Genomic DNA, 26,066 nt, shown 5'->3' with positions numbered 1-26,066 from the left:
CAGTTAACCTTAAAGGGATGAAGTTAAAATCTCATATGAGAAAATAGTTGTAAAATAGTAATTAATGTCACTGATCTTAATAATAATTTTAAAAAAAATATTTACTTTATCAAGCATTTAACACTTTATTACTATAAAAAAATAGTAAATGAGTGAACTTTGAGTCAATGAAGTGTAATATATAGTTATATATTTAAAATTTACATATTCAGTAATAATCAAAATTATTTGTTTGTGAGCATGAAAAAGCTGTTGCTTTATGCTTCGTTGGACTTATATATAAAGGTATTCTCCGACTATCATTATTGAATCTTCGAATGCAATTCCAAGAGAGGAAAAAGAAACAAGACAAAAGGAAAATGGCGTCTAATAAAGCTCCCATTCAAATTCTCCTTGTATCTTATCCTTCATACGGACACATAAACTCTCTTCTTAAACTAGGGAAGTGTCTTGCTGCAAAGGGTTCTTCTGTCATCTTCACGACAACACAGAAAGCTGGCAAAGACATGGAAACTGCTAGCAACATCACTAACAAAACAACCACTCCAATTGGTAAGGGTTTCCTCACTTTTGATTTATTTGACGATGGTTTGAAAGACGATGATCCCATGAGAGCAAGTCTTGGTGACTACACATCACAGCTTGAGCATGTTGGGAAACAATATGTTTCCCAATTGATCAAAAATCATGCTGAGTCAAAAACACCAATTTCTTGTATCATAAACAACATTTTCATTTCATGGGTTTGTGATGTAGCCACAGAACACAAAATTCCTTTTGCTATTTTGTTTAATGAATCTAGTGCTGTTTTCACTTGTTACTATAACTATTTCCACAAACTGGTGCCTTTCCCTTCAGAAACAGAACCTTGTATTGATGTTCAATTGCCTTCTGTAGTCCTTAAACACAGTGAAATTCCTGTTCTTCTGCATCCTTCTAATACATATCCGTTTCTAGGCCCACTCATTTTAGGACAAATTAAGAATTTGTCTAAAGCATTATGTGTATTTGTGGATACCTATGAAGAACTAGAGCCTGATTTCATTAATTATATTTCGAAAAAGTCAGTCATCATAAGACCAATTGGTCCAGTGTTCAACAACCCAAACATAATAGGTGCAAGTAATATTCGTCGTGATTTTAAGACTGATGATTCTACTATTATAGAGTGGCTAAACTCAAAGCCAAAAGGTTCTGTGGTTTACATTTCCTTTGGGACTATTGTGCAACTTCCTCCAGAACAAGTGAATGAAATTGCATATGGGTTATTGAATTCTCAAGTAACATTTTTATGGGCAAAGAAAAAGCATGATGATTTGCCTCATGGATTTTTGGAGGAAACAAGTGGGAGAGGAAAAGTGGTGAAATGGAGTCCACAAGAACAAGTACTTGCTCATCCTTCAGTGGCATGCTTCATAACACATTGTGGTTGGAATTCAACGATTGAATCACTTGCTTCAGGAGTTCCAGTGTTGACATTTCCAGTATTTGGTGACCAACCTACAAATGCAAAGTTCTTGGTAGATGTTTTTGGTGTAGGGATTAGATTGGGTTATAGTGGAGCTGAAAACAGATTGATAACAAGAGATGAGGTGAAGAAATGCTTGTTGGAAGCAATGGCAGGGGAAAAAGCAGAGGAGTTGAAGAAAAATGCAATGAAGTGGAAGAAGGCAGCGGAGGATGCAGTTGCCGTAGGTGGATCCTCTGACCGATATCTTGATGCATTTATCGAAGACATTAAGAAACAAGGCGCTGTTAATTTTCAGAAGATATGATAAACTACCCATAGGGGAAACAATGTCACTCAAATGCTATCCTAGGGGAAAATAAATTTAGGTATGAAAATTCCAAAGAGAGAAAGTACTCTGCTTATTAGGTGGAGAGCTCATGTAGTAGTTTTTTGAATGTAGTAGTTATTTTAGTAGAAGCATAAAGTAATAAATAATTTGGTATGTTTTTGGAGTGAATCTTCAATGATTTGATAGTTTGTTGGATAAATGTCTATGTCTGAGTCTATAGACTCTGTTCGGGTGATTTGTAAGTGGAAATAGTGGATGAGTACTTATGTTTATAATGTTTTTGTAATTGTTCAACTATAATTTTGAAAACAATGTTTAGTACTTAAATAATTATAATTGTTCAACTTTATTTAGTAAAACAGTTTGTTTTTTAATCGAGTATTCTCTAAACACAACTGCATAGAATAAACCATTGATTCGAATTTCGAATAAAATCATAATGGATGGTAAGACTCAAAATCTAATACTACTACATGTTGAAAACTGCATTCGAGCACTTATAGTGTTTTTGGATAGATGCTTACATAAGTAGAAATATAAAATTGATTGACCTTTTAAATTAGCTTAGTGTTTGGATGTGTTGAACCTCCACATAAAAGAAAAGCAAGAAATGAAACCGCATAAATCAACATCATTTCCCTCATTTGGTTTGCATTTTGTTTTGGATGGATCGAATCAAAATAACCACTTAAAAACTCACGCATAATGAAAAATCTTATGTTTAACTCTGGGAAGCAATATCCAACCTTAACAATTTCAGTTTTAAGTTAGGACTTGGGAAGAAATAAATTTCAATTTATTAGAAGAGAAAAGAAATAAAATCATTGGTCCACTCAAAGTTACGTACAATATTTTGAGTATGTGTTGTCTGAGCAGGATTTGGGTCTGCCTGCTCCGACTTACATAGAGGCGATAGCCGGATACATGAGATGATATTTTACCATCTCACATCCAACCATCATACCGTCAGAGAATGTTCATATTTTGAGGTCACCTGAGTAGGAGGTCCTTAATGAGGTTGTTGCTAAGCAACATAGAGACCACCACTGGCTATTAGGATACGGTTAGGGCGCATCATAGATCATGTCATTGTTATCATGACCAGTGGTCAGGTGACGCAAGGAAGTCTGACTTGGCTTAGTTTGAATACAATTATGCAAGAGGCTCACGGGGGATATGGTCTATCGCCATAGACATGTTAGGGGTGGCCATGCTACGTGGTAGTTTTATGAATGTGTTGTAACATTTGGATAGTTTATGTTTTTTAATTTTGGTTTGAATCTTTTGGTTGTAACATTTGGATATTGGTGACGTTATTTTAATTTTATGTTACGTGTGTGTTGTTTCATATGCTTTCATTAATTTGTTTGGTTATGATTTGTTTGTATGCATGTTCGATCAACCTGGTTTCCTCATTTTGCCAAAAAAATATGTGTAAGTTAAACAACACAGATTTTGTCTTTGTGCTGACACAGTTCAGATTATATAATCCAAACTGTTTATTAAAGGTTCATTTTATAAATCCGAACTGTGTCAATTTATACACTACAATCTGCCTCTAAAAAGATCTTATAAGGGTTTAACTCATTTCAAATTATATTTTCTTAACCATCTTGAAAGGTTTTAGTTTCTACATTATCAACCAAATGTTTCAGGTTATATAATCCAAATAAAAGGATATTTTCGAGAAAAAAAATAGAACATGATAAGAGTGAAAAATATAATAGTCTTTTTTGTATCTTATTGGACCAGCATCACATACACTTTCCTAGGCCCAACAAATTAGTTAACACATTGAAAATTGCTTTTTTTACATCAAAAGTTTCCTAAAAACACATGTAAATGACCAAATTACCCCAACGGTAGTTAACTACTTCTGGAAAAAACTATCACCAGTTAACTATCGCTCGCCCCAACGGTAGTTAACTACTGCTGAATTCCTATCATCAATTTATGACTATCACTGTCCAGATACTACTCTTTGTCCAGATACCAAATACAATAAAAAACATCTTATACATCCCTTTCACACCCCAAAGTTACATCTAATTTTGAAATACTTTAATATAAATTCTAGATATGAGATGCAAATTTAAATTTTTTTTTGGTTACAAAAAGTTTAGGTGGGTTCGGCTCCGGTAACCACCAGGGTCAGGGCAGGCCTCAGGGCTCAGAGGAATTTCTTCACAGAGAGCGCTTATAGAGGTTCTTACAGATCACCCACCAATACTGTCCTCACATCAGCAGAGGGAGTCGAACACACAACCTTCTGCAAGTTTAATTCATGCACTTCTTATTCCTTCCTCATTCAAAAATTCATTTCTAAATCCAAAGAATACAACTTTGTTGAGTTTGGAAAATATAGAAGCTTTTGCACCATCCATACACGTTTTTACCTTATCAAGTTTTATCTTTTTTTATTTGTGGAGATTTGAGAGTTTAAGATGGGGAAGAATAAAGATGAACATGAGTTGTGGTTCTCTGTGTGAGAGAGAAACAAAATAATGAATTACCAACGTGGTCACCAAATAATATAGGCATAAATTAATGATAGAAATTCAGCGGTAGTTAACTACTGCCATTTTTTTTAGTGGTAGTTAATTGCGGTTAGGAGTAATTTGGTTATTTAGGTGTGTTTTTAAGAAACTTTTGATTTCAAAAAAACTAATTTTCCAACGCATTTCTCCTCTTTTTTTATTTACACCAGCCCATAGGACCAGTGGCGGATCTTAGTATAGACCCATGGGAGCCATGGCATCCCCTGGGTTTTCAATATATACTATATTAGGCGTCTCATAGAAATTAGTTTCGACTGTCGCAGTGGAAAGGTAGTGTAAAAACCCCCCAGAGGTCGCGAGTTCAACACCCACGCCTCTTCTTTTTTACATATTTCTCTTGTATTTTTACATAGCTTATTCAAAAAAATCATGTTTAGGGGGATTCGAACATGCATCCTCCCACTGCTTTCAAAGCACTTAAACCATTAGGCCAGGAAATGATCTTTTTAACTTTCTGAAGCCGTTTAATATATTTCATAATTTTTTGGCACCCCCAACAAAATTTCTCAAGATCCGCCACTGCATAGGACACTAACACACATCAATATAATGATGATAATATAATATAATATAATAGTATTTGTGATTCTTCAGGTAATAGGTAAGACAATGCATTAGTAATATATTCGCAACTTCCGAAAAATCGTCGATTAGTGAAGAAATGGTAAGCACAAACATATCATTGACTCAATAAACCAAAAACCGTACTTTATTCAAAATAACTTTAAATTAATCACTAAACTAATTGAAATAGACTAAAACTTTAATTAAAAAAGACTATAAAAATATGGTATGATAGACTGTCATCAGATGTCACTTTATATATGTAAAGGTTGTAGGTCGAACTCCAAACTCCTCGCTTATTCATCTTAAGGGATGGTTTTCAACTACTAGATTATTTGAAGAAAAAAAAGTACATAATAATTTGTTGTCCTCGTGAACATAACTCAGTTGGTAGAATATTGCAATATATATAGATCGGAATTTGAATTTAAGATTCTCCACTTATTTACTTTAAGGGGAAAATTATGGCATGGGGATATAAAATGCAACATTTTTAGTATACATGATTTTAGAGTGTCTTTTTCACTTCTAATTATACATTTAAACAAATTGTATATTATATTATTGTTGATGTTTTTCAAAAATATAAGAATTTATGTTATATTTATTATATTGTTGATTTTAATGAAAAAGATTAATTGTTACAATATGAAAGAGTGAAATATTTATACCTATAATTTTAATCCTAATCAAAATCAAAATTTTATTAAAATTAATTATTTGTAATTTATATAAATTAGCACAATAAAAAAGTGGACAGACAGACATGAATTAAGGTCTAAATGCTAGTAACATATAACTATTTTTTATTCTAGTAAAATATTAAGTATTAGGAGATTGAGTGTAGTAACATATAACTATTTTTTATTCTAGTAAAATATTAAGTATTAGGAGAATGAGTGTAATAACATATAACTATTTTTTATTCTAGTAAGATATTAAGTATTAAGAGATTGAGTTAGGTAACATATAACTATTTTTTTATTCTAGTAACATATTAAGTATTAAGAGATTGAGTGTAGTAGCATGTAACTATTTTTTTTTTTTGACATTTAAAAAACAATTTCATTAACGAAAGTCTGGCAATAAATCAAATGCCAAGACTGCAGAAATACAAAGCGGAGTTTCTTCGACCCATATGCAATCTAAATTCTTAAGAGCATATTTAGCTAAATAATGAGCAGCTTGGTTGGTTTCACGCCTAATATGCAAAAAATTTAAACTACGAAAACTACCCTTAAAACTAATACAATCTCGAATAATAGAACCAAAATAGTTGGAAGATTGTTGGTGAGCATTCAACGCTAAAACCACATTTGAAGCATCTGATTCTGCTATAAGATTCAGAAAAGACATGTCTTTTGCAAATTCCAAACCTTTCTGCATAGCTAAGGCTTCTGCAACCTCTGAATCTGGTAATGAATATACTTGCCAAGAACTAGCACCAACAACAACACCTTCATAATCTCTCACAACAACACCAATACCCCACTTATCACCCTCCACCGGACCCGCTGCGTCAACATTAAGCTTATAGAAACCACTAAAAGGAGGTGTCCAATGAACATCAGATATTGACAAAATTGGACCTTCACTTAGTGTCTCCACCAACACCTTACTAGCACTCTTAAAATTCACAATAGATCTTTGTGCCTTTTGAATAGTGGCAGCCACATCAACATCAATCCCCTCAAAACATTTCTTATTTCTAGCACACCATATCTCATAACACAAGGTCAGAACATGGACTATAATATATTAGTAGCATATAACTATTTATTTATTCTAATGAGAGAAACGAGATGATCACTATTTAAATCATCATTCATAAAATGGAGTAGTAAGGTGCGATTATAAAATGTAGTAGTAAATTATATATTCCCCTGCTACACGTTATAACTACTACTAAAATAACTACTATATTTTATTCCAACGAGAGACACGAAATAATTATTATTTCTATCTTTGTCAAAAAAAAAATTATTATTTCTATCATCGTTCATAAAATTAGTAAAGTGTATCCCCACTGCTACCATTAGAAAAAACTACTCTCTCTCTGACTCTGAAAAAAATCATCGAAGAAAATGACATCCGAAGCTCCCATTCATGTCCTCCTTATCTCATATCCAGCACAAGGACACATAAATCCTTTGCTTAGCCTAGCAAAGTGTCTTGCTGCAAAGGGTGCTTCTGTCATTTTCATCACAACAGAAAGAGCTGGAAAAGACATAAGAACTGTTAACAACATCATTGAAAAATCACTCACTCCAATTGGTGATGGTTCTCTTACTTTTGAGTTCTTTGATGATTGTTTAGAAGATGATCATCCTTTTAGAACAGATATTACTAGCTACATAGCACAGCTCAAACTTGTTGGAAAACCGTTTGTGTCTGAAATGATCAAGAATCATGCAGAGTCAAACAAACCAATTTCATGTCTCATAAATAATCCTTTTCTTCCTTGGGTTTGTGATGTAGCTGCTGAACACAATATTCCTTCGGTTTTATTGTGGGTTCAATCCACCGCTGTTCTAACCGCTTACTACAACTATTTCCACAAACTGGTATGTTTTCCTTCAAATGAAGAACCTTATATTGATGTTCAATTACCTTTTGTAGTTCTTAAACATAATGAAATCCCAGATTTTCTGCATCCTTTTAGTCAATTTCTATCTTTTGGGACACTCGTCTTAGAACAAATTAAGAATTTATCTAAAATATTTTGTGTTTTAGTAGAAACCTATGAAGAACTAGAGCATGATTTCACTGACTATATTTCAAACAAATCAATCCTCATAAGACCCATTGGCCCATTGTTCAACAACCCAAATATTAAAGGTGCAAACAATATCCGTGGTGATTTTGTTAAGAGTGATGATTGTAATATTATAGAGTGGCTAAACACAAAGCCAAAAGGTTCTGTGGTTTATATTTCTTTTGGTACTGTTGTGTACCTTCCTCAAGAACAAGTGAATGAAATTGCATATGGGTTATTGGATTCTCAAGTCTCGTTTTTGTGGGTATTAAAACCACCTGTTAAGGAAGCGAGGCTAGAGCCACATAGTTTGCCAGATGGGTTCTTAGAGGAAACAAGTGAGAGAGGAAAAGTTGTGAAATGGAGTCCACAAGAAGAAGTACTTGCTCATCCTTCAGTGGCATGCTTCATAACACATTGTGGTTGGAACTCATCAATGGAAGCACTTTCTTTGGGAGTTCCAATGTTGACATTTCCAGCATGGGGTGATCAAGTTACAAATGCAAAGTTCTTGGTTGATGTTTTCGGAGTTGGTATTAGGTTGGGTTATAGTCATGCTGAAAATAAATTGGTGACAAGAGATGAGGTGAAGAAGTGCTTGTTGGAAGCAATGGCAGGGGAAAAAGCAGAGGAGTTGAAGAAAAATGCAATGAAGTGGAAGAAAGTGGCGGAGGATGCGGTTGCCATAGGAGGATCATCTGATCGGCATCTTGATGCATTTATGCAAGACATTAAGAAATGTGGCAAGGTTAATATTCAGAAGACATGATAAAGTAGAACCAAGATTGCCCGAAGTCAACAATTTGACACATTCACCCGGTCAGAGGAAAACCATGGTGTGAATCCAAATCGAACGATTCGGATTTCAAATTGGGTATTTTTTATTTTTAAAAATAATAAAAATTAAATTTATATTGAAATCTAGGCCATCATGCCTTGATCTAAATTAATTTTCCCAAATTGGTGTTTTATTTTATATTTCATTTGTTTCATTTGCCTTCAAGTTATGATCATGTTGTATTGTCGTCCTTTACATTACATTTTATGGTTGTGCTCCCCTAGTACCCTATTTATGTCGGTGCTTTTTGTAATCGTTTTATGCCTTTCCAAGGATACTTACTGTTACTTGGATTGTGCCTTATTGATCAATATAATTTAGCAATTTCAAAAACAAAACAAAAAAAAATCCTCTTTTCCATGAATTTCTTCTTTGTTTCTCCTTTTTTTGGTTATTATTTTTCTTTGTGATTTGTTGCCATGGAAACATTGTTAGGTTCAAGAACAATGGACAAGGAAAAAGGATTTCATTTCTCCCAAATTACTTAGATGGATCTGATTGAAGTGAGAACTAGATATTAACTCCTGCGTTGTGTGGGTAGAATTATGTCTTTAATAAAATATTGTCATCTAATCCTTATAGACTAGTAATATTCAAATCTAAGATATCTCGTACATTGAAATATAGAAGTTTTGGATCCTTTTGAATTTGTCTCTTATATACAACATACTTCTCATTGTCTACTAGTGGTTAGAAAAGACAATGTAGTTTGGTAAACAACCAAATTATCAGAGTAAGTATGATGTTTTTCGTGAACCCAAAGAAATATAGCATTTATGTGTATTAGAAAAACAAATCCAAATCGATAAATATATTGGATATGAATCTATCAAAGGTGTTACAAACGCAAACATTCATATCATTATTTTCGAGATTATTTCCTGAAGATTACTCAACTATGTAAATAGGTTTTGCTTGCATAAAGAGCTCACCAGGACATCAAAGCATCCATTGCATAGACATATAACTAAATTATGTCTCCTCAACTATCTTCATATATCTTCAGTCTAGCAATCTTGCTTCTCAACATACCTATGTAATGTTTGAATGAGATAAATTGTACAGCTCATAAATGTGTGAGATATAAGGAATGGTTGGATTGTAGAAAAAGACTATGAACAACATATCTCTATGCCATCTATGATTTAACAATACACCAACACCAATTTATTTTGATTTTTTTCCTGTTACAGATTATCGATAGAAGATTGCTGGTTGGTAATCCAAGATTTGCAAGCTCCTTAATTATCTTATCCAATGATAAGATGAAATCTCATTCAAGAACTTAATAACAAAAATGATATTAACTATATTATTAAACCAACAATTAGAATATCTCTTGATTTCAAAAAAACTTTCTTGATAAGGGGTAGCTAAATTAGTACTTATCAGAAAATCTTTTTGTCCATACAAATTGTCCTAAAACTTGCTCAAATTGGAATAGATAGAGACAATTGAAGAGAGAACAAGACATTTTAGTTTATTGTCTTGCCAAACTAGGTTGATCTATTTGTTGTTCTCAAAGTTTTGAATTGGAAGATTTCATAACAAGTAGTAACTGTCTTTTTTGAAATAGGAGCAAAATCAAATTCCAAGTTTTGGAATCATGCAGGAACAAAATCAAACTAAGTTGAAAGGGTGGAGGTGTACGATGGGAGAGAAACATGATATGCGAGAGAAAAGGAAGCGAGGAAGGATCATTAAACAAAATATAAGGAGAGAGAGGGGATGGGGGGGGGGGGGAGGCAAGCGGCATAATGAACATTTGGAGACATTTGGAGGAGGGATGGAACGAGCAAGTTAGGGAGGGAGGGGGAAAGGAAGTTAGATTAAAATTAAAGACTTGAAGGGTAAATATGTAATTTAGTTTTAAAATTTCCACTTCTCTTGTGAATCAAACAAGTATTAAGTTAAAATTCTCCCACCTCCTTACCTTCCTTCATCTCCCCTCTTTTAAATCAAACATATATTTAATTAAAACATCTCTCATCTCCTCCATTTCCTTCATTAAAATCTCTCGTCTCTATTTAACCAATTGGATCCTAAGAAGCATGAAAGGTTTGAAAGCGTGAAAGGTTTGAAGAATCATATGTTTTTCCACCAATCAACTAGACTCAACCCCCATTTGTAACTACTACTTTATAAAATAATCTTGAACCTTTTATATGAAGTAACACTATCATCTTAATTACTATGAATTGATATTTTAGTAAAAATAAAATATTAACATCTTTTTATTTGAAAATTAGCAATGTTATTTTGTTTTAATATAACAAAAACCTTATACACTGGGATGAATACTTATGAATAAACTTTTTTAATATAATTAATATAATCAACATCTTTTTATATAAAAAGATCAATATTCTTTAAGTAAATAGGAGAAAAATATTATACATATCTTAGGACGGGATTTAAAGTTGAGTTCGTCACATTGTGACTAAAATGACTGTAATAATGAACCGTGATCCTTTTATTTATTTCATTATTTTTTATATTTGTATAAAAATATAGAGTTATGCATCATAATATCAAATTATATAAAATTTTATCAATGCATTTTATTCTCATGATTAGCAGTACGTTTGGCAGGGTCATTCCTAGAGTTTTAGGGTCCTTAGGCATGATATGGGAAAAAAGCCCCTTACATGATACATCAAAAAATTTGTTAGTTCATTATTGTGATTTTATTATCACTTCATTTTTTCCCGCTTTCCACTACCAAGCGGCATAATGAACATTTGGAGACATTTGGAGGAGGGATGGAACGAGCAAGTTAGGGAGGGAGGGGGAAAGGAAGTTAGATTAAAATTAAAGACTTGAAGGGTAAATATGTAATTTAGTTTTAAAATTTCCACTTCTCTTGTGAATCAAACAAGTATTAAGTTAAAATTCTCCCACCTCCTTACCTTCCTTCATCTCCCCTCTTTTAAATCAAACATATATTTAATTAAAACATCTCTCATCTCCTCCATTTCCTTCATTAAAATCTCTCGTCTCTATTTAACCAATTGGATCCTAAGAAGCATGAAAGGTTTGAAAGCGTGAAAGGTTTGAAGAATCATATGTTTTTCCACCAATCAACTAGACTCAACCCCCATTTGTAACTACTACTTTATAAAATAATCTTGAACCTTTTATATGAAGTAACACTATCATCTTAATTACTATGAATTGATATTTTAGTAAAAATAAAATATTAACATCTTTTTATTTGAAAATTAGCAATGTTATTTTGTTTTAATATAACAAAAACCTTATACACTGGGATGAATACTTATGAATAAACTTTTTTAATATAATTAATATAATCAACATCTTTTTATATAAAAAGATCAATATTCTTTAAGTAAATAGGAGAAAAATATTATACATATCTTAGGACGGGATTTAAAGTTGAGTTCGTCACATTGTGACTAAAATGACTGTAATAATGAACCGTGATCCTTTTATTTATTTCATTATTTTTTATATTTGTATAAAAATATAGAGTTATGCATCATAATATCAAATTATATAAAATTTTATCAATGCATTTTATTCTCATGATTAGCAGTACGTTTGGCAGGGTCATTCCTAGAGTTTTAGGGTCCTTAGGCATGATATGGGAAAAAAGCCCCTTACATGATACATCATAAAATTTGTTAGTTCATTATTGTGATTTTATTATCACTTCATTTTTTCCCGCTTTCCACTACCAAGCGGCATAATGAACATTTGGAGACATTTGGAGGAGGGATGGAACGAGCAAGTTAGGGAGGGAGGGGGAAAGGAAGTTAGATTAAAATTAAAGACTTGAAGGGTAAATATGTAATTTAGTTTTAAAATTTCCACTTCTCTTGTGAATCAAACAAGTATTAAGTTAAAATTCTCCCACCTCCTTACCTTCCTTCATCTCCCCTCTTTTAAATCAAACATATATTTAATTAAAACATCTCTCATCTCCTCCATTTCCTTCATTAAAATCTCTCGTCTCTATTTAACCAATTGGATCCTAAGAAGCATGAAAGGTTTGAAAGCGTGAAAGGTTTGAAGAATCATATGTTTTTCCACCAATCAACTAGACTCAACCCCCATTTGTAACTACTACTTTATAAAATAATCTTGAACCTTTTATATGAAGTAACACTATCATCTTAATTACTATGAATTGATATTTTAGTAAAAATAAAATATTAACATCTTTTTATTTGAAAATTAGCAATGTTATTTTGTTTTAATATAACAAAAACCTTATACACTGGGATGAATACTTATGAATAAACTTTTTTAATATAATTAATATAATCAACATCTTTTTATATAAAAAGATCAATATTCTTTAAGTAAATAGGAGAAAAATATTATACATATCTTAGGACGGGATTTAAAGTTGAGTTCGTCACATTGTGACTAAAATGACTGTAATAATGAACCGTGATCCTTTTATTTATTTCATTATTTTTTATATTTGTATAAAAATATAGAGTTATGCATCATAATATCAAATTATATAAAATTTTATCAATGCATTTTATTCTCATGATTAGCAGTACGTTTGGCAGGGTCATTCCTAGAGTTTTAGGGTCCTTAGGCATGATATGGGAAAAAAGCCCCTTACATGATACATCATAAAATTTGTTAGTTCATTATTGTGATTTTATTATCACTTCATTTTTTCCCGCTTTCCACTACCAAGTAAATGTTGTTTTAGCAACATCTAGAAGTAAATCAAATACTCCATATACACCAAAACAAAATAAAATATCGTAGAAGTATATAACAATAGAACATGCGAAATAGACTGAATTTTAGCACCTAAGAATAATAACACCAAAAAAGTAAAAGTATATCAACGCGTAATTAATTAAATTTTAAACATTTAGATGCAAAATTCTTCAATGTTAAACTCATAACAACAATAATACATGATATAAAATTAGTGTTAGGCTTTTTAGAGGAATCATAGATACTAAATATAATTTGTTTTGTTTTGAAAATTATCCCAATTTATTGATAATAAATATCACCAATATTTTTAATATTAGTGAGGCACGTTATTAGAAACTAAGGGCCCAAATAATATCACAAATTTCTTTGATGATAATTTTTTTGGCACATTATTAGGAAAAACCAATTTTTTTATAGGGAGGGTGTATATAGAAATATGTGCTATGCGGTGGTACATATAGTAAATCGTATTAAAAGGCCAAAAACATTAAGAGACTTCAGCCCAGCCTTTCATCATGTCAATGTTTGGAGCTTTTATGCGAACTTTGTTATATATACCTCCCCATAAACAAAATATGTCTATATACACCCCCTCCATAAAAAATAAAATTGTGCTCCCTACCGGCAAGGGTCTTAGGCCGTCGCACCACCGGCCTATGCCTAGGGCTGACCCTGACGTTTGGTCAAGCTATAACATAAAGTCAAAGATTTAATTTGTATACATTGATACTAGAAAAATCTTTTACGCATATGTCCTACCAAATTATACCATGATACCACTTTTTAAGTTAGTTCCTAAAATATAAAAAAAAAAAATGAAATAACATGATTTAACTGAATGTAAAATAATTTACACCGTCAATACATGAAAACTAAATTATTTTTTTAATAGTGTATTAGTAAAGGGTAATAGACAACTTTTCTTTTTACATGTTGCCATGTTTTTAGAAATTTTTGAAAATAAACGAATGCCGAAGAAAGTTTTCTGATTTGTGTTTGAAACTTATTATCTTTTGTTCTCTGAAATACTTTGAATAAAATGTGAAAAAGTGATGGATTGTAGTTTTTTTTTGTGGTGGTCGGGGTTTGAACCCCGAACCTTGCATATTTTGTGCGTTGTCCATACCAACTGAGCTAAGTTCACAAGGACAATGGATTGTAGTTTAAATATAACGGCATAATTCACACTTTACACAAAATGTAGTGATGAAGGTGTAATTGTTGAGGAACGTGATAAAATATTTTCAGAGGCTTAAAATCCTAGGCTCATTGGTTTGGCTTTGGCCTCCGGGAGATAGGGAGTAAGATAAACTACCAAAAAAAAAAAAATAAGGGAGTAAGATAAACTACCAAAAAAAAAAAATTAAGTATATGAATGAAATGGTCAAAATATAAAAGTGTTTCTTTTTTTTGACAAAATAATATATACGAGTACTTTTTTTTTGAAAGGAATATACATGCACTTCTTAATATATATATATATATATAGAGAGAGAGAGAGACAAGTATTGTTTCCACATTTTTCAGAAGAAAAAAAAGGATAATTTGTTTTTGACTTTTGTTTGAGGAGAAATTTGTTTTTAACCTTTTTTTAAGGGTAATTCGTTTTTAACCTTAATACGTATTTTTTTGGTATAAAAAAGCTATATATCTTTTTTACTTTACTATAATTATATTTATTAATTAATACTCAAACTACATCCTATCATTTTATAGGTAAAAGCTATTATGAGTAAAACAAATGAAAAACTGTTTTTTTATAAGAAAAAAACAAATGAAAAACTTTATTATCCAATATATAATTTTATTATTAAGGTTAAATTATAATTTTGGTCTCTTAAATTCTTTTTAAGTGTTTTTTTTTAGTTTCTGTAAAAAAAATGTGATTTTTTCAGTCTCTCGGGTTTCCTTCGTTCCAAATTTATGCCTTCAGTAGCAAGGTTAAAAACTTTTCCTCCCACGTGATAAACATCAGAAAGGGACCTGAAGTCGTCGGTGTGCTTGTGAGTTCATATACTCACTGAGTTGTCGCTTGTCTACAAATTGCATGAATATCTTCCACATGACCAATATAAAATATTAAAAGAACGAGTAAACAAAAAAAATAAAGTAGAAAATAATACCTCTCAAAACAAAACAAAAGTAGAAAATAATACTTCATAGTATTTTTTTTGGCAAATACTTCATAGTATTTGATTGCGGCTAATAATATTCTACCATTCATGTTTTTTAAATGAAGGGTGAAAATGAAAATAAATAAATATTTGAACAGACTATACTCCGACATATCACTTGATACATCCTGTAAAAATTATAGTACAATCATGTAGTTGTTTGGTTTTGGTTTGAGGGACTTGCATGGTTTCTAGCTAGGTCTTGTATGATAGATGATCTCTGTTGTATATTGATATTTTTACAAAATTCAACTAAAACATACTCCCTCTGGTAAAAAACAACTTTTTAGGTACATCCAATAATTAATGTATCTAACCATAAATGTGACTGGATGCATTAATTATTCAATGTATCTAAAAAGTCTTTTTCTACTTATAAATGTGACTTATAAATGTGACTGGAGGGAGTAGTAATAAAAACTTCATAATCAATGCTAAAATCACTATACGACAGGCTTTCATTGCTAGAAAAGTATCCTTATATTATATGGACAAAAGGGAAGGAAAAATCTTTTTGACCAATAATGGGAAAACAAGTCATCTATGTATGTGAATAATAACGATGAAAATAGGGGCGGAGCCACACACAAGTTTATGTGGACTCCTACCGCCTTTACAAAATTTTGACAATTTTTTTATAATATTAGATATTGATAATCAAAATTAGAGGGGATTGGTTATCTTAGTATAAACATTGGCGTATCCAGCACCCTGGATCATAATATTGGCCTTAACCAAATTTGTTTATTGATATCTTTACGAGACCCAACTAAAATATAATGAAAACTCAGTGATCACTCTAAAATGATTCATAGAGCATCACTCATTTACTACCTCCGTCCTTAATTATAAAATCATTTTGAGAATTTTTTTGTCCTTTTTTATAAGACCCCTTTTCTATTTCCAACTACATTAATTATTTCTTTACATACATGCCCTTATTTATTATACATCTTTTTCTTCAATAAGTAATAAATAGCATATGGAAAACATAAACTAAATCTCTCTCTTAAGGATAAAATTGTAAAAACAATAGTGATTACAAACAACTTTAATACAAATATTCACTTTCTTAATTCTCGTAATTTTAGCAAAAGGGTCCTATAATTAGGGACGGGGGTAGTATAATTTTTTAAGATGAATGCTAACTAGTGCCCCAATGACATTGGTTAAGCATCTAAATAAGTAAGCTTTCATGAAAAAGTTGTGTAATCATTATTTGATCAAAAATAACATCTTATATTTCCAAGGCAAAATTTCTATCAGTGGATTCTTTAACCAATGGTCTAGGGGCACTCATTAGCAAGACCAATTTTTTAATCCCTTCGTCGCAAATTGTATGACGTTTTGGGCATTTCACACATATTAAGAAATGCAATTAATATTGTGTGGAAAAGATATATTATAAGTTGTTTTAATAGGAAATGCAATTAATTGACCTTAATAAATAATATGGGAAATATAAATGAAATAATTGAAAGAAGAGAGAGTAATAAATAGTTAAGGTTATAATAGGAAAAATAACATTAATGTTGCATTGGTATTGTAAAACGATATATAATTTGGGACAAATATTTTTCCCTAAAGCGACATACAATTTGGGACGGAGGTAGTAATAGTGGTGCACTCAATCTCTCCAACCCAACATCTCACACAAATTTCTTAAATGACTAATCAATTGGGTTTTGTTAACGAGTGCCCCCGGGGCACTCTTTAAGCACCCAAAGTAGTAAGATTTTATGAAAGTTTTTGCATTTATTACATTGGAAATTGAAATCTTCACTTTTTTTAAAGGGGAATTAGTCACTTTAGTCCCTGAATAGGAAATGAGTCGTCACTTTAGTCCCTGAATGCACATAAATTGCAAAATAGTCCCTGAATGGAGACTCTGTTAGTCCATTTAGTCCCTGAATGCACACTCCATTAGTCAACTTAGTCCCTGAATGTAGACTGCGTTCGTCACTTTAGTCCCTGAATGTAGACTGCGTTCGTCACTTTAGTCCTTGAAATTGACCAACAGAGTCTACATTCAGGAACTATTTTGCAATTTCTCTGCATTCAGGGACTAAAGTGACTAATTCCCCTTTTTTAAAAAATAATTTCTTTATTAGAAATGCTTAAAGAGTGCCTCCGGGGCACTCATTAACATTTCCCTAAAAGTTTTAAGTGAGACACTGAATCTTATAAGATTTCGAAAAAGTCTTTCCTCAATAAAAATACATAATAAATACCAAATCTTTTTTTTTTAAGAAATAAATATCAAATCTTAAAGGGTCCTGCTAACCGATGCCCCCCGGGCACTGGTTAAGCATACCATAAAAGAGAATTATTACCATAAAAGAAAAATGCTTTTGACTTTATTATAAATTAATTACACAATTTCAATGCATTAACTATTATATAATTTCCTTTTTCATATCCTTAACATGTGCCCGGGGGCACCGGTTAGCATTTCCCAATCTTAAATAGGAGTATTTATTATTTAGAGCATCCACATTGGTATGATCTTTACCATTTAAGACCCGGTACTTAATAGGTACCCCCAATGTGGGAAAAAAATTGGGGGTCTCTTTAGACCCCGGGTGTAACTTAAGACCCTCAATTTTAAGTGGACCCCACACCACTTTTCAATAAAATAATCAATATTTGAATTGTTTTATGTTGCTTTTCATTAATAAATAGTATTGGTGGGACTCATTTAGACCTTTTGATAGAGGATCTCTATTAGAGTGGTTGAGTACCTATTAGGTACTATTATTAAAAAATAATAAAAAAAATAATGTGTCCATGTGAGACCCGTTTAAAAGCTCAAATGTGAGGGTCTTCATTATGAATGCTCTTAAGATCCTAGAGATGGTCTAAGTCATAATGCTAAAAACACTGTACAATGTACTCCCTCCGTCCCGGAATATCTGACCCATTTACTAAAAAAAAGTGTCCCAAAATAACTGACTCATTTCAATTTTCAATACAACTTTCATCATTTCCAATACAATATAACTCTAATTAATACTCCCTCCGTCCCGGAATAACTGACCCATTTTCTAAAAAAAAGTGTCCCAAAATAACTGACTCATTTCAATTTTCAATACAACTTTCTTCATTCCCAATACAATATAACACTAAATAATACTACTTTTATCATTCCCAATACAATATATTCCATTTTCCCCTTTATTTATACATTTTTCTTAATATGTGTGAAAAACAAAATTGTGTCAATTAAATTGGGACGGAGGTAGTACTACTTTCATCATTTCCAATTCAATATATTCCACTTTCCCCTTTATTTATACATTTTTCTTAATCTGTGTGAAAAACCAAACTGGCTCAGATATACCAGGACGGAGGGAGTAATGTATTTGTCATTGCTAGAAATAGTATCCTCACATTGTATGGACCAAATGGAAGGAAAAAGATCTTTTTGACAAATTGACCAAAAGTGGGAAAACAAGTCATCTATGTCTGAGTAATAATGATGAAATAACAACGACGTTTTTACACGTTGCGACACAATAATGATTTTTTTGACCAATGCAACACAATAATGATGAAAAATAATGACGTTTTTAAGCGAAAAGACTAAGGGCCTGTTTGGTTCAGCTTCTGCCCAGCCAAAAGCAATTCTCTACAGTGCCAAAAGCAATTCTAGCCAAAAACAACGTGTTTGGTTTGGCTTTTCAGAATTGCTTTTATCCTCCAAAAGCAATTCTCCATGAAGTTACAAATCCTAGCTTCTAGCTTTTCTAGAATCAATTATAAACAGTAAATATTATATTTTATTATTACAACCTATTGTTTTCCTTTATTGCCCTTTATCAATTATCCTTCTTTATCAATTCTCCTTTAGCTATGTCTATTTTAGTAATTGTACATTCAAAAGCAATTCTACATAATTGTATCCAAACATAAATCAGTTTGTTTAATCAATTCTACATAATTGTATCCAAACATAAATCAATTCTGTCAGAATCAATTCTATCAGAATCAATTCTGTCAGAATCAATTATATTCAAAGCTGAATCAAACACACACTAATTCGTTATTTCGTTTCTTAAGAATATATACCCCCCTCCGTTTTTAAATATAAATAAAATTGACTTTTTAGGTTCATTCAATCAATAATTCGTTATTTCGTTTCTTAAGAATATATACCCCCCTCCGTTTTAGGTTCATTCAATCAATAATGCATATAGTCCATAATATGAACCACATACATCATTGATTGAATGAACTTAAAAATCAATTTTACTTATATTTAAAAAGAGAGGGAGTAGCTTAAGGAATACACCTTTTTGCACATAAGTAGTTAAGTACCGGTAATTATATTTTGAAAGAGATACTACTTTTTGTCATTTAAAAAAAATAAAATCCACAATTTATTTTGGTAGTGATTGTACTTGATCAGATGATGACCGCCGATATGATGCTAGATGGTGGTTGTAAGTAGTGGCGGAACCAGGCCAAATTTTATGAGGGGGCCAAAACATGAGAAATATTTATTGAAAAATGCTAACAAGTGCCCTTTTTTAAGCATCTAAAAATAGCAACTTTTGCATTGAAAATTGTATGGTTATGACTTTAACATGTGTTTGACTTGTATTTTCAAGACATAATTTCTTTTTATGGGTTCCTTAAACAATGCCCTTAGGGCACTTGTTAGCAAGACCCATATTTATTAAGACAAAATTCTAAATAAATAATGTCCAGACACACAAAAAAGAAAAATTAAAAGGAAAAATGATTAAATGATATTAATTGAGAGGAAATCTTATATGGTTACAAGCATTTGAGCACACTATATTGAGGCACGCGCACCCGCACGTGTGCGTAGGTATAAAGAGAAGAGAATTAAAAATGTGTTTTTCTAATATGATTAAGTTATATCTATTTTATGCAATTGTGTGTCCAAATGATTATGACCATTAAAATATTTTCGCTAAATGAAGTGATTAAATTTTTCTGTTCTAATTTTGTTATAAACATTTTTATTTTGTACACACATAATAAGAATATTATAGCCAATATATAAATTCATATTGGCATAGTGGTTGGGGTTCCTTTTTTCTCTAGTTGTAAACATGTTCGAAGATGCAACTTCAACTTGCAGGTTTATAATTGGCATTAAGCGTACTGGGATAAAGCATTAATTATGCATGTATAGTGTAACATCATAGACATAATATAATATGCATACAAATGTTGGGGGGTGCCGTGGCCTTCCCTAGTCATAACATAGCTCCACCACTGGTTGCAAGTGATACCTTTGACTGGAACATCGGAAGGGTGTATATGTAAACACTTCGACAATCAAGTCAATAGTGAGTTTAGAAAAGTGGATTAGGAGAGTAGACAGAATCTAACATTGAGGAATGCTGAACGTCCCCTTTATATAGTGTGGAGGCGCAGGAGCCTTTGTAAGGTACACGTAGGGCTCGACGGTTACAAATTCGTGGGAAACCTAACCGTCGAGCAAGATTCGCCGGAGTCGTGGGGGGAGACATTATCATTCATTTTAAACGAGTCTCTGTTTGCTCTGAGCACCTCCCTCACGGGGAAGGGGTGTGTTGCGAGTAAGATGGGCTAAATACTAGATTTGAAACTTTTGGTATTGTGCCTATGGAAATGGACCTATGAGAATTTGCTCATTTAAGTACGGTTGATATAGTTGATGCGCAATCAATATATGGTTTTTGGGGATGGAATTTGTGGCGTCAACCTATCGGTTTCATTGTTTTTCTAATTTCTTCACTAGCAGAATGTGAAAGATTACCTTTTGATTTACCAGAAGCAGAACAAGAATTAGTAGCGGGTTATCAAACAGAATATTCGGGTATTCGATTTGGTTTATTTTACGTTGCTTCCTATTTAAACCTTTTAATTTCTTCATTATTTGTAACAGTTCATTACTTGGGCGGTTCAAATATCTCTATTCCGTACATATTCGTTTCTGAGTTTTTTGAAATCAATAAAACATATGGAGTTTTTGGAACTACAATTGATCTCTTTATTACATTAGCTAAAACTTATTTTTTCTTATTCGTTTCTATCATAACAAGATGGCCTTTGCCTAGGCTAAGAATGGATCAATTATTAAATCTTGGATGGAAATTTCTTTTACCTATTTCTCTCGGCAATCTATTATTAACAACTTCGTCTCAATTGTTTTCACTGTAAAAGATATATTTTCTATATTCATAACTTGTCTCAAATAAGAGAAAGAAATAAAACAAAAATATTCATAGATATTTATGATATGTTCCTTATGGTAACTGGGTTCATGAATTATGGTCAACAAACAGTCCGAGCTGCAAGGTACATTGGTCAAAGTTTCATGATTATCTTATCTCATGCAAATCGTTTACCCGTAACTATTCAATATCCTTATGAAAAAATAATCACGATGTAGTTTTTTTTTTTTTTTTTACAAAATTTATTTTAGTAGTTAAAAAGTACAACTTTTATCTTTAGTATAGTAACAAGTGCTTTAAAGGTACATGTTAGATTTTCATTTTTTTACTTTTTTTTAAGGAAGATTTTCCCTTTTTTTTACTTGCTGATAAGTGCTCTTAAGATCACTTATTAGCAAGTAAAAAAAAAATGTTAGATGAGATAGCACGGATTTTTTCTAACTTAACCAAGATATATTCTTACACTATGAATCTCGTATTTCTCTTTCGTCTTACATTATGGATCCAATATATTTAAATTGTGTAATTTGTGGTGTGATATGATCTCAAGCTTTCACCTTTAAGGTAGAATTATTTCATCTTTTGTTGAACTTAAATTCTATATACTTTGTCTTACTTCTACTTAGGTCAAATTCATACGCTTATATATAAGGCTTTCCTCCGAGTCTCGAACTTCGCATTCAACTCCTTCATCGACTCTCCGAGAAGGACTACATCATTTTCAAAACGCATGCATCTCAATACTAGCTCTTGGGTGTGTTTAGTAAGTATATAAAAAAATTAAAGGAAAATGATATGAGCGTAAGGTTGATCCTTGGTACAATCATATTGTTATGAGAAAATCATCGGTCACCCCATCCCCTAAAATTTGTGGAAGCTCCCTCATTCATATCCTTTGATAAATCGAATATAAGCAATCCTAACTTTCTTCTCCAAGACTTTCCTCAAAATATCTCTAGGCACTCTATCACACGACTTCTCTGAATCAATGAAATTAAACTAAGTGCAAGTCTTTTTATCCATTTGATATTGCTCCATCTTTAAAGGAATAAACTGGCTAAGACCATACTTGACAGGGCCAACCACTTGATTAAGTTAACGAGAAATATGTTGAAAACGAAAATCAGACAACATGGAACATAACACCTTAACCTGAGACAACAAATGATGAAAAACAAGTAAAAGATCGACAGGGCTAAATATGTTTTTGTCCCCTATAAATATTTTAATTTTTCTTTTTAATCCCCCCTAATTTTTCATCTACACTCTCGGTCCATGTTTTTAAGTCAAGTTATGTGTACCCTTCAAATTTTTGAATGGATTTTTTCATGAAAGTTTATAATATTATAAGAATCTATGCCAACAAAATTTGAATTTTTTTAACAAAGAAAAAATTAATTATAAATTTTTGTTGGAGTTTCACATAAAAATGATTTTTTTTATTGAAGTAGTTCTTAACCAAATTTTGCTAACCTTCCAACTTAAAAAACAAAAGTAATATTTTAATTTACATTATTTTTTTAGTTATTTTTGTTTAGTTTATTTTTATCTCCATAGAAAAAAAGTTATAATTGATCTCCCTAAAATTTATATAATTTCTTTATTAGCTATTTTTTTAAGAAATAAATTATTTACTAGCTAATTAACTAAAATATTGTAAACACTATTATAATCAAACTTGTGAAACGCACGAGCTTTTCATCTAATAAATATGATAATAACATTGATTTGTGCCTTAATCAAGCTAAACCTATTCTTGCCTAAGGAGATTAATATTATCATTACACTACTAGCTATAAGAAAATTATGAAACTTGTTTGAGCAACAATCAAAGTTAAGAAAAAAAATACATATTTGTTCAAGTTGAGGAAAGGAAGAGTGGAAGGGACAAAACATACGTACAGTTATTTTGAGGTTTAAGGAAAAAAAATTATATGTTTGTTTTGAGACTGCAACAGAGATAAGTGCAATAGAGGATCCAAATACTTTTCCATAACTTCCTTATTTTTCATTACAATTCTTAAAACACACAACATAACTGCAAACACAAAAATATAACTGCATGCCTACCAAATTATGCAGGAATAAAATTACCCTTGTCGGTGCAGTGAGGAAAGGACAGTGAAATGAATGATATTACATGTTCTAGACGTTAACATTATTAATTAATGATGCATGTTTCTTAATGTCTTCCATAAACTCATCAAGATTCCGATCAGAGGATCCACCAACGGCCAAAGCTTCCTCCGCCTTCTTCTTCCACTTGTTTGCATTTTGCTTCAACCTCTCTGCTTTTTCCCCAGTTGTTGCTTCCAATAAGCACTTCTTCACCTCATCTCTTGTTACCAATTCATTATTTACAACCCAACCACTACCTATTTTAATTCCTATCCCAAAAACATCAACCAAGAATTTTGCATTTGTAAGTTGGTCACCTCTTGATGGAAATGTCAACACTGGAACTCCTAAAGAAAGAGCTTCCAGTGATGAATTCCAACCACAGTGTGTTACGAAACATGCAACTGAAGGATGTGCAAGGACTTCTACTTGTGGACTCCACTTCACCACTTTCCCTCTCTCATTTGTGTCCTCCAAAAACCCATCAGGTAAAACACCAGGATTGCTTAATGACCACAAAAACGAGACTTGAGAATCCAATAACCCATACACAATTTCATTCATTTGTTCTTGAGGATAGTTTACTAGAGTCCCAAAAGAGACGTAAACTACAGAACCTTTTGGCTTTGTGTCTAGCCACTCTATAATTTTATCATCATCATTGCTCTTGGCGAAATCACCATGAATGTTGCTTGCTCCTTTTGCATTTGGATTTTTAAACGAAGGACCAACAGTTCTTATGGTGATTGATTTTTTCGAAATATAATCTATGAAATCGTGCTCCAGTTCTTCATAGGTATCCACTAATACACAAAACACTTTAGAAAAGTCCTTAAACTTTTCTAAAACGAGATTAGCTAGGAATTGAAATGGACAAAAAGGATGCACAAGATCTGAGATTTCATTGTATTTAAGAACTATAGAAGAACTGAGTTGAACATCAATATAAGGTTCTTCTTTTGTAGGGAAAGGTGTTAATTTGTGGACATAGTTATAGTAAGTGGTGAAAACAGCAGCGGAATTAGTCCAATTTAAAACAGAAGGAATATTGTGTTCATTAGCAACATCAGAAACCCATGGAAAAAAATAATTATTTATGATACATGAAAATGGTTTGTTTGAATCAGCATGATTCTTTATCATTTGAGAAATAGAGTGTCTACCAGCAACCTCAATTTCAGCGTAGTTCTGAAGAGCTCTGAAGGCCAAACCATCACCATCTGGTACACCATCATTAAAGAACTCGAAAGCAAAAGTACCATCACCAATTGGAGTTGCTACTTTGTCAATGATGTTGTTAGCAGCTCGCATGTTTTTGCCAGCCGTCTCTGTTGTGCTGAAGATAACAGTGGCACCCTTTGCAGCAAGGTATTTTCCTAGACCAACAAGATGGTTTATGTGTCCTTGTGCTGGAAAAGAGACAAGGAGGAGCTTAATGGGATCTTCGTATGTCATTTTTCTTTTTATTATTTATTCAGTGATTTTCTTCTTCAAAGTTGGAGATATCGGTAGCAAGAGAATACTTGCTCTCTTATATTGGAAGAAAGACTTCCTCTTCCTCTTCCCTTGTGTTACAGGTTTGACAACATTCTAATAAATTAATAATTATATTTTGTCTTTGTCATTTTTTTTTTTTGGCAAATTGTATTTTGTCCTTGTCATATTTAATGCAAAAACGATAATGAAATTTATTATATTTGTCAGGTACCTTTACTTATTTCTGTGGACTCCATTGTAACACATTTAGTAATAAGGGTCACGTTAAATATCTATTGAAAAAAAAATTATTTTTAATTTTTTGAAAAATAAATTTACTCTATTTTTAATGAGTACATGATATCTACATTTGATATTCTTAAGATAACGTTAGCATTTCCCCGGTAATAATAGCCCCTAATAATAGCACTGTGATCAGCAGTAGCATTTAGGTATTGTTTGGTACCACTGATTGGGGAAGGAAAGATACTCCATGGGAAAGAAAGTTTTTTGAAAATCGTGCTTCCTCTGTTTGGTTCCAATAAGATGAGGAAGGAAAGATTGCTTTTTTGTGGGCCCCACAACAAAATACCTTCCGCCCAAAATTGAGAAGAAAGTAGAGAGAAGGGTCTTCATTTTAGGAAAAGACCTGGACACCCTTGCACATTGTTATTTATTTATAGCATAATTGTGTTACTGCATTGCATATATAATTTGCTATATGGCGTGTGCTTTTTATTTTTTAATATTTACCATTCTTTCTTATTTGTTCTTACGTAAAACAGTACGTATTTACGTAAACAGTATGTATTTTTTTTTAAGGACGTAAATAGTACGTACTGTTCTTTCTTATTTTTATTTGTTCGTATCCCTATAAAAAATT

General features: G+C 31.8%; 3 pseudogenes across 3 annotated transcripts; 2 read left to right on the top strand and 1 right to left on the bottom strand.

Moving 5' to 3' along the window:
- Nucleotides 1–302: 302 nt before the first annotated feature.
- LOC146958878 (limonoid UDP-glucosyltransferase pseudogene) lies at nucleotides 303–2,129 on the top strand (annotated as a pseudogene). The gene has a single exon (XR_015024747.1). The product of XR_015024747.1 is annotated as a limonoid UDP-glucosyltransferase pseudogene (transcript).
- Nucleotides 2,130–6,853: 4,724 nt separating this feature from the next.
- On the top strand, nucleotides 6,854–8,878 carry LOC146958877 (gallate 1-beta-glucosyltransferase 84A24 pseudogene; annotated as a pseudogene). The gene has a single exon (XR_015024746.1). The product of XR_015024746.1 is annotated as a gallate 1-beta-glucosyltransferase 84A24 pseudogene (transcript).
- Nucleotides 8,879–23,550: 14,672 nt separating this feature from the next.
- On the bottom strand, nucleotides 23,551–25,266 carry LOC146958876 (gallate 1-beta-glucosyltransferase 84A24 pseudogene; annotated as a pseudogene). Its single transcript, XR_015024745.1, has one exon. The product of XR_015024745.1 is annotated as a gallate 1-beta-glucosyltransferase 84A24 pseudogene (transcript).
- Between the last annotated feature and the right edge of the window lie 800 nt (nucleotides 25,267–26,066).

The sequence above is a fragment of the Medicago sativa genome, chromosome 1 (assembly GCF_051527215.1).
Source record: "Medicago sativa cultivar Bolivia chromosome 1, Bolivia_mono, whole genome shotgun sequence".
NCBI lineage: Eukaryota > Viridiplantae > Streptophyta > Magnoliopsida > Fabales > Fabaceae > Medicago > Medicago sativa.
This window is presented reverse-complemented; position numbering and strand designations above follow the sequence as displayed.